We start from the raw sequence: 11219 nt of genomic DNA on the forward strand, positions 1-11219 counted from the left end.
CTGAAACAACCAAGATATCCATTAGAATACAAAAGAAAAAATTGAATGAGATGTGCTTGGAGCAAAATCTAGAAAATAGAATGTCTCAAAATATGTCTATTATAGTGCAAAATAACACTTATGAATTTAACAGCCAAAATAATCCACCAAACTGCATCAAAAATCTAAATAAACTACATCATCATGATGTGTTCAGAATCAACTTTCTAGTGCTTCTTTTGAATCAAAAAACAAAGTCTGGATGAGCAAGTTATGGACAAAAAACCCTTAGGTCAAAAAAGCGTTGGCAAAACAAACAATTTTTTATCACCTTAGGATCTGTGCTAAATATCTCGAAAAGTGTGCCCAATAGTACCAAAAATTACCTCAAGAAGCGTGTCAATTTCGTCAAAAAATGTCTCAATTTGCATGCCCAAAAATCTTGATTTGCATACCAAAAATCTCAATTTTGTTGCAAAATTAACAAAATCGCTACTTTGGGGCGTGCCAAAAATCTTGATTTTGCATACCAAAATTATAAAACTGCCACCTTGGAATACGTGCTCAAAAAAAGAAAATCATTGCCTCAGGAAACGTGCCCAATCTAGGAGCAATATTTTTTAGCCTCAAATTCTAGTTGTGTCCAAATTGGACAAATTTTATATGAAAATAGGGTTTTTTGGGCACTCTGAGTGCAATAGTGATGTTTGTTTAAAGTGTACCAAAAAATGGTGACCCCCAAAATTCAATATAAAAAGAACTTTAAAAATGAAAGTCAAGCCAAACTTCTCATAAATAGAACAAGGGAATGAAGATCTAGAGCTCTGATGCCATGTTGAAGTTAATTAGAGATTAACCCCACAACTCCCAAGAATCACCTGCATGCAAATACCTGTCACAAAAAGAGAGAAGCAAAAGCTATGGAGACTGAAATTCCTAGATCCATAGATGAGACATTCTTGATGAGAAAAAAGAGAAATTGTTATTATCAAAAGTGAATGAATAAAAATACAAAGAGATCAATCCTTATAAAAGGAGATCGAAACCCTAATAGGTAAAACCTAGGTTGCATGATAATAATTAATAAAATAATTACTTTTTATAGTCCTAAAGTTTAGCTTAAGTAAACTAGAGATAATAAGTGACTTAATAATTAAATTAATAAGGCAATATCCTATTACTCTAACAGAAGTGTTAATGTTTAAGTAGCTTGGAGATATGTCATTCATACCTCTAAAGAGATATTATTGTGCTCTTTTCTATAAGACATGAAATGGCTTACTTTAGGTTTTATTACCATCTAACATGAAGATGTCATGTGGATTTTTATTTTGACTTGGCATCATGTGTATGGTGATTTGGTACTATGCTTGAGATTACTTGGCATCACTATTTTATGGTGGCGACCACGTCATTCTTGGTGTCACTTTGTTCATTCTTTGTGTTGGTTTATATCTTCCATGTACCACAAATTCTTCGGTGTAACGGTTGTCAGCTGGTTTTCTTGTTCACCTCTTCATTAATGAGAGGTGATCACTGTTCTTATATAAAACTTTAGTGCGAATTGACAAATGCACTTGCAGTCATGTTTAGCATATTGTGCATGGGAAATTTTTGGGTGACACTATTCTATGGGAGAGCTTATACATCTTTTATGTGTTTCATAATAGTTTTTGAAGAAATTTTTGTGCAGCTTAATATTCTAAGCTTATAATGGCTTTACATTTTGTGTTGCACATTTTTCAAAGCTTAGAAAATGATTTGCATCATGTTGACTTGAGTTTTAATGATTATTTGCAGCAACATTATATTCTAGGAGCATATATATTTTCTTTCATGTAATGTCTTAGTTGCAATACTCTATTAGTTCTATTAGTTCTTTGATATTGATCATTATGTGATCATTGCATGTTGAGAAATGATATCATAAGGAGAGAGGACTCGTATAATTATTTATGAAAACATGAATAAAGGCACTATCTTTTTTTGTGGTTGGGTTTTCCCCTCAAGTACAAGTGTTTTCTAAGGGTATCTCTAATGTCCTTGTATTTCTTTCCTTATTAGTTGCTTGTTTATACTATTATGGTTTGATAGCTTAACAAATGATACACAAAAAATACCTAAAACATCTTGTTGGATTGCTTTTCTATCCTATTGTATCTTCCAATCCCTTGGACCCTTTTTTGGTCCTTTGTTGGACATTAATATCATTATGTTATCTTATCTACCTAGTTTTAGCAAGTACACTAATGAAACAAAGAGATACAATAGAAAATGCAAAGTTATGCTTTTCAGTTGTTTCCTTCAATGCATTCAATTATCATTCATCATTTTGAGTTTTTTGTTGTATTTTTTTTTCTCTTATGGAAAATCAAGGCTAAAAATTGGTCTTGAGAAGATGAATGGTAGAGATGAAATTGGTTGGATTGTGAAAAAATAAGGAGGATATTTCTCCTACATTAGCGAAGGAAAAGATGGGAAGAGAAACCACATGTCATGAACCTCTCCATAATCATGAGAAGGGGAATCATTCCAAGTTGTTGGAATGTGATTAAAAATATGACTCATGAGATGTGTCTCATGAGTCACCTTTGACCATGATTAGGTGCAGAGGTCAAATTCTTAAGAATAAGGAATGTCAAGAATGAATAGTAGATAGGGTGGCACCTAGGTCTTTATCTCCTTATGACTAGGGTTGATGTTGAAGAAAAATAACTAATTAAACATTAGAAATGTTATTAAAAGATAGACACATGTGAATGAGATGGTAAATGAGCTAGAGGGTGAGTTGAATTGATTATCATTGCAGAGGAATTAACTAATTTCACGATTATTGAAGTATTAAACACTTTAGAAACCTTGAGACTTAACAAAATAAACTAGATATAATTTTCACAAATAAATTAAATAATTTGTTTATTGATGGAGAAATAAAATAATGAAATAAAGAATATGTATTTAGTTTTTCTCATGCTATTTTTTTATGTACACAACAAAGAAGCTAAATTTGAAGCACTGGATTTTTTTTAAATGTATAGAGGAAGGCATTCAAGCTCCTAATATACAAGGTGATTGATAGATAAGCATTAATGCAATGGAAAAAAGGAAATTAAGAAGTTAGAAATTGGATCAAAGCTTAAAAGAGGATAACAAAGTCACTCAATAGTCTACAAGACTATCAAATAACACATTTATAGCTAGGTCGATAAGACCATGGATTACATAGACACTATTGGGATAGACATTGGTGACACAAAAGTAATTGTGCACAACCCTAAAACATGGATAGAACTAATTAAGAACTATTTAAGATTTTCGAGGAAGACACAAAAATATATTCTAATAATGAACATAAATGTGTTATTTAGAGTGAGGCAAAAGTAAGGACAATTTGGTCTAGTAGAAATAACACTTTACTTAGAGATGTTATAATAGGTTATATTTAGAACATTTCAACTAGGTTGTTTCTATTATATATCGCACTCATGCACTAGAAAAGAAGGTTAGAGTTATTAGTACTAAGCAAGATCTAAACTACGAGTTAAGCACCCTTGTGTTGGAGTAGTATTGGGATATGTAACCCCCCAAGAAATCTTGATGTTTTGTAGCTGTCAGCATCACCTAAATGTAGTGAATGCTAAATGTTCCATTCATTCTCATGATAGATGGGTTCTTGTGAACCAATGCTCATGAAACATGGATCAATGAGTTCGAGTTGAAAAACTACATAGTTGAATCCTCATAGCAATATCACAATTTAACTTGTGAAAATTTTCTCATTCTTAACAATTAATGAGCTTAAGTATATTTCTAATGAATGGTTCATAGGGCACAACACCTATTGGAGGGTTTGCCAATGAGGTTGCAAGTAGAGTGGATTTAACCATGGAGTAAACTTTGTGGTTACACATGCTCAAGATGGAATCGTGCCTGGAATGGGTGACCTCCCGAATAACCTCTGTGGGCATCAACTAGTTGCAATGAGTGTTTAAGTGTTTCATTCATTCTCGTGATAGAGCTAAGTGTTCCATTCATTCTCGTGATAGATTTATTATTGTGAACCGCTACTCACACAACATAAGTTAATGAATATGAAAAAAAACACATAAATCCTAATAGCAATATCAAAACTTAACTTAAGAAAAATTTGTCCTACTTAACAACTGATGATCTTAAGGGGATTTATATTGAATGATTTAACAAGGCACAACACTTAGTTTAATTTTTGCATATGGGGTTGCTTGTAAAGCGAGTTTAACCATGAAGGAAACTCTATAGTTCAACAAACTCAAGATGGAGTAGTGTTGGTATGGGTAACCTCACAAGAAGCCCTTGTGCTTCACCTCTATGAGCATCACTTAGATGTAATAAGTGCTAAGTATTTCAGTCATTCCATGATAGTTGAGTTCTTGTAAACCACTATTCAGGAAAATATTGGTCAATGAATTTGACTTGAAAACTATACAATTGAAACCTAATAGCAATATCACAACAAGATCCAAACTAGCAGAAGATAAAGTACATATTGTTTTTAAAGTTCCAAAAAAAATCTAGGTACAATTAGGCAAAAGATAAGATTTTACTATTATTATACTATATATTTTGGGGGCACAAGAAAATATGGGATCTTGTTTAGAAGAATGGAAGTAATGGAAGGGATTCGAAAAGTCTATAAAAATCTCAAAAAGAGAGGTAATTTGCATATAGATATGGTGTTGAGTAACGTATAGTAAGATGGTAGGGAAAAAGCATTTCCTTATATTTTGCAACTATGGGGAAGACAAGGTTGATAATCAACACCAAATGCTTTTCAAGTTGCAAGATGAATCACTATTGCTAAAAATCAAACAAGTCATTGGGCTAAATTGACAAGCCACTCCCACAATGGAGTGTTATTGAAGGATTTTTTTTAGCACTGCAAAAATTTTGGGGGTTGTATACAAGGCTTGAATTATGGTCAAGACTCTACTTCAAGATGAATATAAACATGTGATAGTTGTAGCCATCTCAAAGATAAATATAGATCATAAAAAAGAGGTTGATTGCTAAAAATTTTGATGTTGAAGTTGCTCCCAAAAAAAAAATGTCACTGAAGCTTTATATATTGTGATGTTGCTATCAAGATTTAACTATTTAGTTTTGAGTCAAACTCATTGACCCATGTTTCATGAGTAGTGATTCAACATGAATCCATCTCTTATTAGAATAAATGGAACACTTGGCACTCATTAGACCTATCTAATGCTTTATATATGTTTCATAAGGGTTTTGTGTATCTGGATACCACTTTGTTTGCTAATTTTTTAATGGTGTTTGTTTTGATATTAGATTATGGTTATCTCACCATAGCCAAATTAATATATCAGATGATTTGTGTATAAAGGATCTACCCTCTTTGCTTATTTACAAAAAATTTAAAAAATTCAATAAACACTATAGGGGAAGTAACTGAGTAACCATTAAGGGGTCCAATAATTGTGACCTTTTTTACGATATTTATCCCCCAATTACTACTAGCCAAAAATAAAAACATGTGTACTAATAGTCAATCATTTTATAATTTTTTTGGTTAGTGATTAGCTCATTTTTGCACCACTATTGGGAAATTTTATAAAACCTACTTGGACATTTGGCCACAAGTATTAGAATTTTTGAATAAATGACTATCAGTGCGAGATCATGGCAGGTGTCAAGCAACACTTTTGAAATGCCCACTTTTGTACCACTTTGCACTCAACGATCAAGAGATGCAAGAATACCCAAAAACCAAAACATTAGCTTTAAGCTCTTAACTCACCCATATACACCAAAAAAATCTGCAAAATCTAATTACAATTTCAAAGTTCTACATGCGCAAAGTTAAACAACTTTTTGGGTCATCTCCCCTAATTTAAAAAACTCAACATAATCAAAACTTGCACTCAAAAAACTCTCATCAGATTTTCGTCATTTCCAACAAATGCTCCATCCTCAAATTCAAACAAACCTAACATTAAATATTATAGAACAAGTGAACTCTTTTTTAAACTTTCAACCACGTGTTCTTACAAAATTCTAGGCAAACTACATAGACATGGGCCATTCACAATGAGTGAAAGTAGCAATAGTTTGACGTGGGGGTAACATTAACCTCCACACAAAATCTTGTGAATATATCCAAAAAGAAAACAACCAATACAAAAAAAACAAACAAACAAAAAAGCTTCCAAATGCAAAGCACCTAGCAGAACAATCAGATATGATCCACATTAGATTGTCCATTTTCAAGTAACTCGGAGTTCTATGGATTGTTTTAGAGTTTCCCGGTCTCTGAGACTAATGATAAACCCGAGCTCTATTCCCTCATCGAGGAAATATCACACTTGTAAACCTTTTTAGCGAGGAATAAAAAACACTTGATCTGAATTGAAGATTGATGTCGAGATTCACTCCAGAATCACTATTCAAACCACTTCAGTTTCACTGCCCTTGTTCTAGTTTAGAAGTACTTTTAAATAAGAAGTCATCATGCGCAATTTCTGGTCTTATATTAATGCATGATTATTAGATTTAACTAATAATTGATGCATAGTTTACTTTCATAGGATAGTAGTGTTCAGCAGTTTGATCTACAGTAGTTTATTCTTTTGTAATAAATCATGTTGTCCTTGTATATGTTATGTTGTGCATGAGTCTGTTTGGAATGGTTTTGTTTTAGTTTTCTTAGGAATTAGATATGAAGTCTACGATGATTGTAGAATATTAAATAAACTTCTATTTTGTAATTTTTTTGATCAGCTAAAATCTGTCTCCTCAGGTGTTCAAAACAAATATCCATGTTTTCTCTAATAAAAACAGAGCCTCCACTATTTTATATCAAAGATTCTTTCGTTGTTTACATTGTATTGATATTGGTATATTGATTGTTTATTCTTTCTTGTGCTATTGCTCTCTTTCTACATTTGGTATCAGAGCACGTTGTGTTTGGAAGATAGCAGCATGGCAAACAATTTGCAAATCTTAGAGTTTGATGGAGTTGATTACCAATATTGGTCAATCAAGATGAAGACCTTTTTGATTGGGAAAGATTATTGGGAGATCGTTGAATATGGATATGAAGAGCCTACAAACTAGAATACTCTCCAACCTAATGATAAGAGATTGAAGAAAGAAGCTGAGAAGAAAATTGCAATGGCATTGTTTCACATTCAAATGGCTCTTGAGAAGAGCTTGTTTCCCCGAATTGTTGATGAAAAGACAACAAAAGAGGCTTGGAAGGTTATAAAAGACGCTTACCATGGCAATAACCAGATCAAGGTTGTGAAGCTACAAATCTTGAAAAGAGAATATGGAAACTTGAAGATGAAGGAAACGGAGAATGTGGGAGATTTATGTGTGAGTGAAAGATGTGACTCAGAAAATGGCCACTTTGGGTGAACCTATGACTCAAGAGCATGTAATACGGAAGGTATTAAGATCTCTAACCCCAAGATGGAATATTGTAGCAATTGTCATGGAAGAAAAAAAAAAATTAGCTACCATGGAGTATGTTGAGTTGGTTGGATCTCTCATATCACATGAGGATAGAATAAGGGACATGTCTACCAGTGTTAATGAGAAGGCTTTTGTTTCCCAATTGCAAATTTCAAAGAATGATGTTGCTAGCAACAACAATAACAACAACAAAGGCTCAGGAAGGGGTCAAAATCAGAATTTTCAAGAGGATCCAAAGGAGGAGGAAGCGCTCAAGGAGGAAGAGGTAGAGGCAGATTTGATAAAAGGAACATCCAATGCTATCATTGCAATGAGTATGGACATTTTGAGAGATAGTGTAGATTGAAATCGGGTAACACTAATGCAAATTATGCTCAACAAGATGAGAATCCTTCCTCAAGTAGTTTATTTTTGTGTTGTGAGAAAGGTGATAGTAATGTTAATGATGTTTGGTATTTGGATTCTGGATGCTCTAACCATATGTCTGGTAACAAGGAAATATTTTCAAAGCTTGACAATAGTTATAGATCCAATATCACTCTTGGTAATAATAATGCAGTGGATGTTACGGCCCAAGGAGCCATGGATGTTCAAACAAAGAAAGGTACGAAAAGTGTTCAAGATATTTATTTTACTGCCAAATTGAAGCATAATTTATTGTTTTGGGCAACTATGTGAGAAGGATTATAGAGTGGTATTTGAGAACATGAAATGTACTATCTATGATAAGAATAAGAGAAATAAAGTGATTACAATTGTTCCTATGACAAAGAATAGGATGTTTCCTTTGAAGTTTGGTGAAAATGACAATCAACTTGTCAAAATGGCATATGAGGATAAAAGTTGGTTGTAGCATCTCAGGTATGGTCATTTGAATTTCAATAGTTTGAAGATCCTAACATCAAATGCATTGGTTCTTGGAATGCCTAAATTTGAAGAGTATAAACAGATTTGTGAAGGATGTGCAAAAGGGAAGCATGCAAAAGAATCATTTCCAAAAGGAAATGCATGGAGGTTACAACACCCACTACAGCTTATTCATTTAGATAATTGTGGTCCAATGCAAACACAAAGCTTGGGTAAGTCATCATATTTCATTACTTTTATTGATGATTGTTGGGTGTATTTTTTTAAGACTAAGAATGAAGTCTTTGATACATTCAAGAGATTTAAAGCTCGTATAGAGAATGAGAAAGGGAGCACAATTAGATGTTTGAGAACAAACCATGGAGGAGAGTTTTACTCAAAGATTTTCAAAAAAATTGTGAGATGAATGGGATCAAAAGGCAACTCACAAGTACATACACACCTCAACAAAATGGAGTGGCTAAAAGGGAGTACTGTAATATAGTAGAAATGGCAAGGAACATGTTACAAACCAAGGGTTTGAACAATTCTTATTGGGTTGATTCAATTGCTACAGCCGTATATATTCTCAACAGGAGTCCTACAAGTGCCTTAGACAAGATGACTCCATATGAAGCATGGTATGAAAAAAGACCTAATGTAAATCATTTTAAAGTTTTTGGTTGTTTGGCTTATGTTCGCATCCCTAATCAGAATAGGCAAAAGCTAGATGTTAAAAGTGAATCATGTATTTTTGTGGGTTATAGTGAGGAAAGCAAAGCTTACATATTTTTTAATCCTATTACTAATACGATTGTTGTTTCAAGAGATGTGATCTTTGATGAAGGAGAAGTTTATGGTCATCAAAAAGGTCATGTTGAAAAGCCAAAATCAGTTTTGGATGATGATATTATTGTTGATAATGATAATGAGCAGCAAGCTAATAGATTTATTTCAAGATCACCAAGTGCACCAATTAAACCCCTCACCAATTTCAAGAATTAGTCCATCCTCAAGTCCTCCAAGAAAGGTAAGAAGATTGAGTAATATCTATGAGAGGTGTCAAAATCAAGCACATAAAGAAGATCCAATAGGTAAGTAAATTTTGCATTACTCATTAAAGCTATTTTTGAGCCATCATTTTTTGAAGATGTGTGTACCAATGAGATTTAGATGCAAGCAATGAATGAAGAAATGGATTCCATTCATAGGAATGAGACATGGGAGTTTATAGTGCTTTCATATGAGAAGAAGAAGATTGGCACAAAATGGGTTTACAAGACCAAGTATAATAGTGATGGAAGTGTTGAAAGATACAAGGCAAGATTGGTTGCTAAAAGTTTCATTCAAAGGTATGGCATTGATTATGAAGAAACTTTTGCACCAGAAGCATGACAAGAAACTATTAGGATGTTAATCTCTCTTACAACTCAAAAGAAATGGAGTATTTATCACGTGGATGTGAAAAGTGTCTTCTTGAATGGGTACTTAGAAGAAGAGGTATATGTGAGACAACCACAAGGTTTTGAGATTCAAGGCAAAAAATATCATGTCTACAAGTTGAAGAAGGCTTTGTATGGCCTCAAGCAAGCACCACATGCATGGTATGCAAGAATTGATGGATATTTTCAACAAAATGGCTTCCAAAGAAGTAAGAGTGAACCTACCCTTTACTACAAAGAAGAAGGTAATGATATTCTCATTGTGAGTTTGTATGTTAATGATTCGTTATATGGGTAGTAGTTCAAAGATGAAAGATGAATTCAAAGTTACTATGATGAATGAATTTGGGATGAAAGATTTAGGTCTCATGAAGTATTTTCTTGGCATGGAAGTTTATTGAGGTAAGGATGAAATTTTTATTTGCAAAGAAAAATATGCAAAAGATATGTTGAAGAAATTTGATATGAAAAATTGTAAACCTCTTTCCACTCCAATTGCTCATGGAGTTGCATTATATAGAGATGATGGTGCTGAAATTGTTGATGAGACATCATATAGGAGCATAGTTGGGAGTTTAATGTTTTTAACACACACAAGGCCTAATATTGCTTATTCAGTTTCATTAGTTTCAAGGTATATGAAAAATCCATCAAAAGAACATATGAAGACAGCAAAGAGAATTTTGAGGTATGTGAAAAGCATAGTAGATTTTGACATTCATTATTCTTCTAATAAATTTGAGCTTGTTGGCTTTAGTGATTCAGATTGGGAAAGTAGCTTGGATGACCAAAAATCTACATCTGGTAATTGTCTTTCTTTGGGTTCTGGTTTAATCACATGGAATTCAAAAAAGCAAAGCATGGTTATTCTATCTTCTACAGAAGCGGAATATGTTGCAGTCACTTCAGCTGGCACACAAGTTTTATGGCTCAGAAAGCTTCTTGAAGAAATTGGAGAGATGCAAATTCAACTTATTGTGATCTTTTGTGACAATATAAGTGCCATTAAATTGGCCAAGAATCTGATTCATCATAACAAGACCATAACACTTTGATTTGAAACAACATTTCATCAGAGATTTGGTACAAAATAGAGCGGTTGAGTTGAAGTACATCAACACAAAGGAGCAAATCACAAACATCTTCACAAAGGCAATTGCAAAAGATTAGTTTTTCACACTTAGAGATCAGATTGTGAGTCCTCTCAACATCAAGGAGGAGTATGAAGATTGATGCAGAGATTCACTCCACAATCACCGTTCAAACCACTTCAGTTCCACCACCCTTGTTCTAGTTTAGAAGTGCTTTTAAATAAGAAGTCATCATGCGTAATTTCCAACCTTATATTAATACTTGATTATTAGTTTTAACTAATAATTGATGCATAGTTTACTTTCCTAGGATAGTAGTGTTTAGTAGTTTGATCTACCATAGTTTATTCTTTTGCAATAAATCATGTTGTCCTTGCATATGTTATGT

The sequence above is a fragment of the Cupressus sempervirens genome, chromosome 2 (assembly GCF_028749045.1).
Source record: "Cupressus sempervirens isolate cs-2001-9-10 chromosome 2, ASM2874904v1, whole genome shotgun sequence".
Classification (NCBI taxonomy): Eukaryota; Viridiplantae; Streptophyta; class Pinopsida; order Cupressales; family Cupressaceae; genus Cupressus; species Cupressus sempervirens.